This window comes from Mobula birostris, chromosome 6 (genome assembly GCF_030028105.1).
Source record: "Mobula birostris isolate sMobBir1 chromosome 6, sMobBir1.hap1, whole genome shotgun sequence".
Classification (NCBI taxonomy): domain Eukaryota; kingdom Metazoa; phylum Chordata; class Chondrichthyes; order Myliobatiformes; family Myliobatidae; genus Mobula; species Mobula birostris.
In genome coordinates, this window is record NC_092375.1 from 126412292 (window position 1) to 126418481 (window position 6190).

The following is a 6190-nucleotide window of genomic DNA, read 5'->3' on the forward strand; positions in this document are numbered from 1 at the left end:
TCCCACCTTACCCACATTAGCTTTCCCCTTTGCTTGTCAAGAATCCAAATGTGGCATTTAAAAACAAACAGACTCAATTTTCTTCATTCTTTGAGGAAGGGAGTTCTAAAGTCCCACAACTTTGAATTTTCATGCAGTGGCTCCTCCTCAGTCAGAGTCGGAATCAGGTTTAATATCATTGGCATATGTTGAGAAATTTGTTCGTTTGTGGCAGCAGTACATAATGTTAACAATATAAATTACAATTAAGTAAGTCGTGCAAAAAGAGAACAAAAGTAGTGAGGTAGTGTTTATGGATTCAGTGTCCATTCAGAAATCTGGTGCTGGAAGGGAAGAAGCTGTTCTTGAAATGTTCAGTGTGGCTTCAGGTTCTTGTATCACCTCCTTGATGGTAGTAATGAAAAGAAGGCATGTCCTGGGTGGTGAGGGTCCTCAATGATGGATGTCACCTTTTTAGGGCATTGGCTTTTGAAGGTGTCCTGGGTGCTGGGGAGGCTGGTGCCCATGATGGAGCTGTTGAGTTTACAACCCTTGCAGCTTTTTCCGATCCTGTGCAGTGGCCCCACCATATCAAAGAGTGATGCAGCCAGTTAGAATGATCTCCACAGTACACTTGCAGAAATTTGTGAGTGTTTGAATAACATAACAAGTCCAGATACAGATGTGTGACTACTTTGTGGAGCACCTGGGGAGTTTAGGGATGCTCTGTTGTCTGCCACTTCAGGCCACCATTCCATTTCTATCCTGGTTTATCAGCAGCATTATAACAACGCCGAACATAGGCTTGAAAAATACACCTCATCTGTTGTTCGAGTACATTGCAGCTTTCTGGATGTACATCACTTCAGGGCTGTTTTTGTGGTCTGTGTTGGGACTAGCCAGTTCTTCTGTACTTTATCCATTTGTGAGATTGAATCAGATTTTCCCTCTCCTTTAGCGCTGCACTCTTATCCTTGCATTTTGCAAACTTTGCTTGCTTGTACTCCTTCTCCAACCCCACCCTCATTTTCCACCTTCTTCCCCCTTCCCTTCCAATCTTGATGAGGGGTCTCGGCCTGAGACTTTGATTGCTTATTCCTCGCCATAGTTGCTGCTTAGTAAGACGTTGTCCAGCGTTCTGTGTGTGTTGCTCTGGATTTCCAGCATCTGTAGAATCTCTTGTGTTTATGAATTGCAACGATTATGTTTCTTTGTTTGTCTTCCTACCCTCCAGCTGTCCTCACCTCACTCTGTCTCATCGACCAGCTGAGTTCTATAGACTATCCGCACACCAGCCCTACCAAGGATATCCGCTTTGTCCTAGCCAACCATCTTCCACATTAAAGCTAACTTATTTTCTCTTTTTCCCAATGTTAATATATGGTCTGTTAGAGTGAGTCTTTTTGGGTAGACGATTTGTTTACGCTTAAATGACTTTGGCCACCAGACTTCTATTTGACTATTTGACAAAGTACTGTAGATTGAGTCCACAACAATGCGCTTCCTAAAAAGGTGTGAATACCAGATGCTTCTGGCGCCGTAGTTTGACCAGATGCTATAGTTTCGAAGATATTATTATCTATACATTATAAATATTAATTGTCTTCTATGTTAGCATGTAAAATGCCAAATAAATGTATTGTGGATTTAACTTGCACTCCTAAAGGCTGTGAGTACCAACCCAGACATGTTGGCGTCTGAAGGAAAGGATGGTGTGATATTTTGTATGTAGCTTCAAAAAGGAAGCATTGTATATGCATTGTCTATAACCTTTTAAGTAGCGATTGCCTTTGTGTTTAGCATATAAATATCGAGCCCACATTGGGCTAGCAGACCTTTCTACCGAAAGCGCCTCCGTCCGTATGATGCCTGCTGTACCTTGTTGTGTCGAATAAAGAAGCTGCTTTGTATCTACCAGTGACTCTGTCTCTCCAGTGATTTCATCCACGTTACAACACAGTCCTCCCACAGATTCTGCCTGAGCTGCAGAGAGCTTTCAGCAGTTTTCTGTTCTTAACTTTTGGTTTCTTGACACCGAGGGAATGCAGCATTATCAGAGGGGCTGTCCACACGATGAGACACTCATCCTCTGTGCTGGCGAATGTATCTCTGGATCCCTTGGCAATATGGTCCGGGTATTTTCCAGGCTTCCTAGGAAATACATAACCCTCAACTTGTGACGCATTGGGTGGCAACCTTGCCGTTTCTTCAGCATTTAACTGTTTTTTATGAGGCCGAGTTGCTAGCTTGACACCGAACTCAGCACGGATGGAAAGTGTGCCAGGAACTGGCCGAATTTGAACTTGGGACTGCTCACCTCGAAGTCCGGTGCAGATGCCACTACACCACTGGCCGGCTAAAACCAGCAAGAGACCTCACTAAATCAGATTGTCTTGCCAATATCAAAGCGTACTGGTAGAGCTTTGTAACACTGACGGCCTGTTTTCTTTACATTAGCTGTAAAGCACCTTGTACATCAAGATCATGGAAGCTGTGACAAGAACGTGGATCATCAATTTTTAATTCCCTTTTCACGTTTCACTTTCAATCCTGAAGCATATTAAACAGACAGAGGCATGAGTTAATCACTTTGTTGTAGTGTTGCCATCCCTGCACTAATTGCTTCAGCCTTATCCTACAACTCATTTTCCCAGGTTTTGTCTGGGAATTCTCCATAGGGGCTGCACCAACAAAGAACATATGCTTGCAAAATAAAAGGCCCCACACCCTTTCAAACGCAGAGTCACATTTAGAAAGTGACCACCTGTGTCCCTTGGTGGCAATTGATGTCTGAGGCTCCATTGTTCCTCATCTGTGACCGCCCACTGACTTCCGTCATGTACTTTAATACCCTGCCCTAACCATCCCACTCTCGACCACCTAACCTTCTGACCCAGGATGGTGTTTCTCATTGGCTTGATTCAACCTCTAGTTTCTTCCCAAGACATTTTCATTCACAGCTGGGGCGAGAGACCATTTTAAGAGGGTGTTTATTTTTATTCCTGTACTCAGATATCTCTTCAATCAGGAGTTTTAACCCTGGTGTCATGGAAATGAGTTTTGCTTGGCTTCCCAGCGGTTGTTTCTCTTTCCTCAACCTCTTTGGAAGGTGTCCAAATATTCAGGCTGGGTACGTAGATAAGACTCATTGTTAATGCAAGCATGGTCAATCCGTCTGATTCTCCTTGCATATGGTTAAGGACTGGGTGCTCTGGTGTTCGTTCTGCTTGGTACTGTGCAAGCACTGCCGGACGGCTGTTACAATGCGCAGTCGGTGTAAATGGCGTGGGAGTTAAATTGTAAAGTGAGCTTTTTTGACTAAATCCCCTAAATTGATTTGATTGAGTCTATCTTTAAAAATATTAATGTCAGAAATACTGCACAGGTCTGGCAGCAGAAGATCCCACTCTCTTGTTGATTGGGAACAATTGCTGGAAATCTGAGAAATTTGATTTGTTCTTTATCTTTCCTGGTACTGGTACATTTCCAAACGTTTGTCCGTGAAGTGTAGCCACAGTTGTAACAAGGGTAATGATGACTTAACCCAGCAAGGTCCTATAAGGAAAGAAACCAGAGTGAACATCTGTTTCAAGTGATCATCTATTCAAGGGTCTCCAGGGGAAACTCAAGCATGCCTTCAAAGAAGACATGGCAGCTCCACTATCTTCTTAGAAGTCTTCATAGATTCAGCATGCCAGCTAAAACTTTGACAAACTTCTATAGATGCACAGTGTAGAGTGTTCTAACTGATTGCATCACGGTCTGGTATGGAACACCAATGCCCTGGAGGTGGTGGATACCAGCCGGTGTACTACCACTGAGTGTACTTAATGGAGTGTTACCATCAGAAAGCAGCATCCATCTTCAAAGTCTCCCAACATCCAGCCACGTTCCTTCTCATGACTTACCATCAAGCAGGAGGCACAGAAGCCTTAGATCCCACACCACCAGGTGCAGGAACAGACATTACCCTTCAACCATCAGGCTCCTGAATCAGCGTGGGTAACTTCACTCTCCTCAACTCTGAACTGATTCCGCGACCTAAGTCACCATATTCCACTTTTTCAGGGACTCTACAACTTACATTCTCACTATTATTTATGTTTTATTGGCCCAATGTGTCTTCTTTTGCACATTGGTTGTTTATCAGTCCTAGCTTAGGTATATCTTTTCATAAATTCTATTGTATTTCTTTAAAATACAATACTGGTACCAGAAACGGTACCACAGCATTAACGCCAGGACCAACAGGCTTCCGGGACAGCTTCTTCCACCAGGCCATCAGACTGATTAATTCACACTGACACAATTGTATTTCTATGCTATATTGACTGTTCTGTTGTATCTTACTGTACATAATATTTATTACAAGTTCCTATAATATTGCACATTCAGACAGAGAAGTAACATGAAGGTTTTTACTCCTCGCGTATGTGAAGGATGTAAATAATAAAGTCAATTCAATTCAATTTTCCTGTAAATGTCTGCAAGGAAGTGAATCTCAAGGCGGTATATGGTGACATATGTATATAGATATACTTTGATAATATATTTACTTCGATTTTTCAACTTTTCTCTGAAATGATGTCATTTGCATGCACCTAAGAATGTAGCTTCTCATCTGAAAGGATTCTGAATTATTTTAAGCAAGCATCTCAACCTATTCTTTTCAAAGAATGATGTAATACACTCCCGGGGCCTTTGCACAGTTCTACAAAATCGGGCTCCTCTTACCATCTGTTTCAAATGAATGTTCCACCCACCATCTAACAGTCAGATGAAAAAGAACCAGAATAATATAAACACACAACCAACTTCCTAAAGTAGGAAAACAGTGATGAATTACATGGATTAAGCACCATGGGTTGTGGTTGTCTAGGTTTGGTGAGATCTGGAAAGAGACTGGTCAATTTAAACAAGAGATAAAGAAATCTGAATCACCCCTTGTAGCTGCTGAGTCTAATGTTCTGCAAAGCGAAGGGTGGGACATGGAGTTTTTAGCAAGTCATCTTTAAGTAATGTTGAAATTTTGAAGCACTCAAGGGAAAGATTGATAACTTCCCACAAACAGATGTTAAAAATGCAACCTATAATTACATCCCCAGTAAACCACTCCAGCCCATTACCCAAGCAGTTCCAAACACAAACTAATCAAGTTCAAGATAGGGTTATTGTCATTCAACTGCAGACATGTATGCAGCCAAACGAAACAACGCTCCTCCAGACTGCGGTTCATATCACTCACACACACTGCACATACAATAATGTAACAAATGATAGGGTGCATATAGGATACAAGTTAAAAAGTAAGCAATATAACCCTACTTGTGCTTCATATGTGATGACGCCATATGATGAGGTTCATGCATGGTGGCAGGGAGTTCCGTGGCCTTATGACCTGTAGGAAGAAGCTGGTTCCCACCCTAACCATTCTTTTCCTAATGCTACGGTGCCTCCTGCCTGCTGGTAGGGGCAAAGAGGTTGTTCGATGGTTGGGAGGGATCATTGACAATGCCGAAGGCCCTGTGTACGCAGTGATCCTAATAGATACCTCTAATGGGAGGAAGAGGGACCGCGATGATCCTCTCAGAAGTCCTCACAATCCTTTGTCCTATTCTTTCTAAGATGATTGGCACTGCTGCTGAGTGAAGACATGAAAATTGATCATCTGGAAAGCAGTGTAGGAGGGACAGAGAACAGGAAAGGAAGTTTAGGTCAGTGAGAAAGATTGGTGCACTGAAAGGGACAGATAATCAGTGCAAGAAGTTCACACAGAGACGTGGAAACATAAACAGGAAGGGACAGGTAGAGATAGCAGTAGCAGGCTGTATTGCACACCGATCTGACTCAGGCACAGAGAGGAGAGGGCAAGTTATTTTGCTTCCTGATCAGACACTGGGACAGAGAGGAACAGGTTATATTACACAATGATTGAACACAGACAGAGAGGAACAGGTTATAATACCCACTGATTGAACACTGGGATAGAGGAACAGGTTATATTACACATTGATCGGACACTGGGATAGAGAGGAACAGGTTATATTACACACTATCGGACGCTGGGACAGAGAGGAACAGGTTATATTACACACTGATCGGACACTGGGACAGAGAGGAACAGGTTATATTACACACTGATCGGACACTGGGACAGAGAGGAACAGGTTATATTACACACTGATCAGACACTGGGAGAGAGAGGAACAGG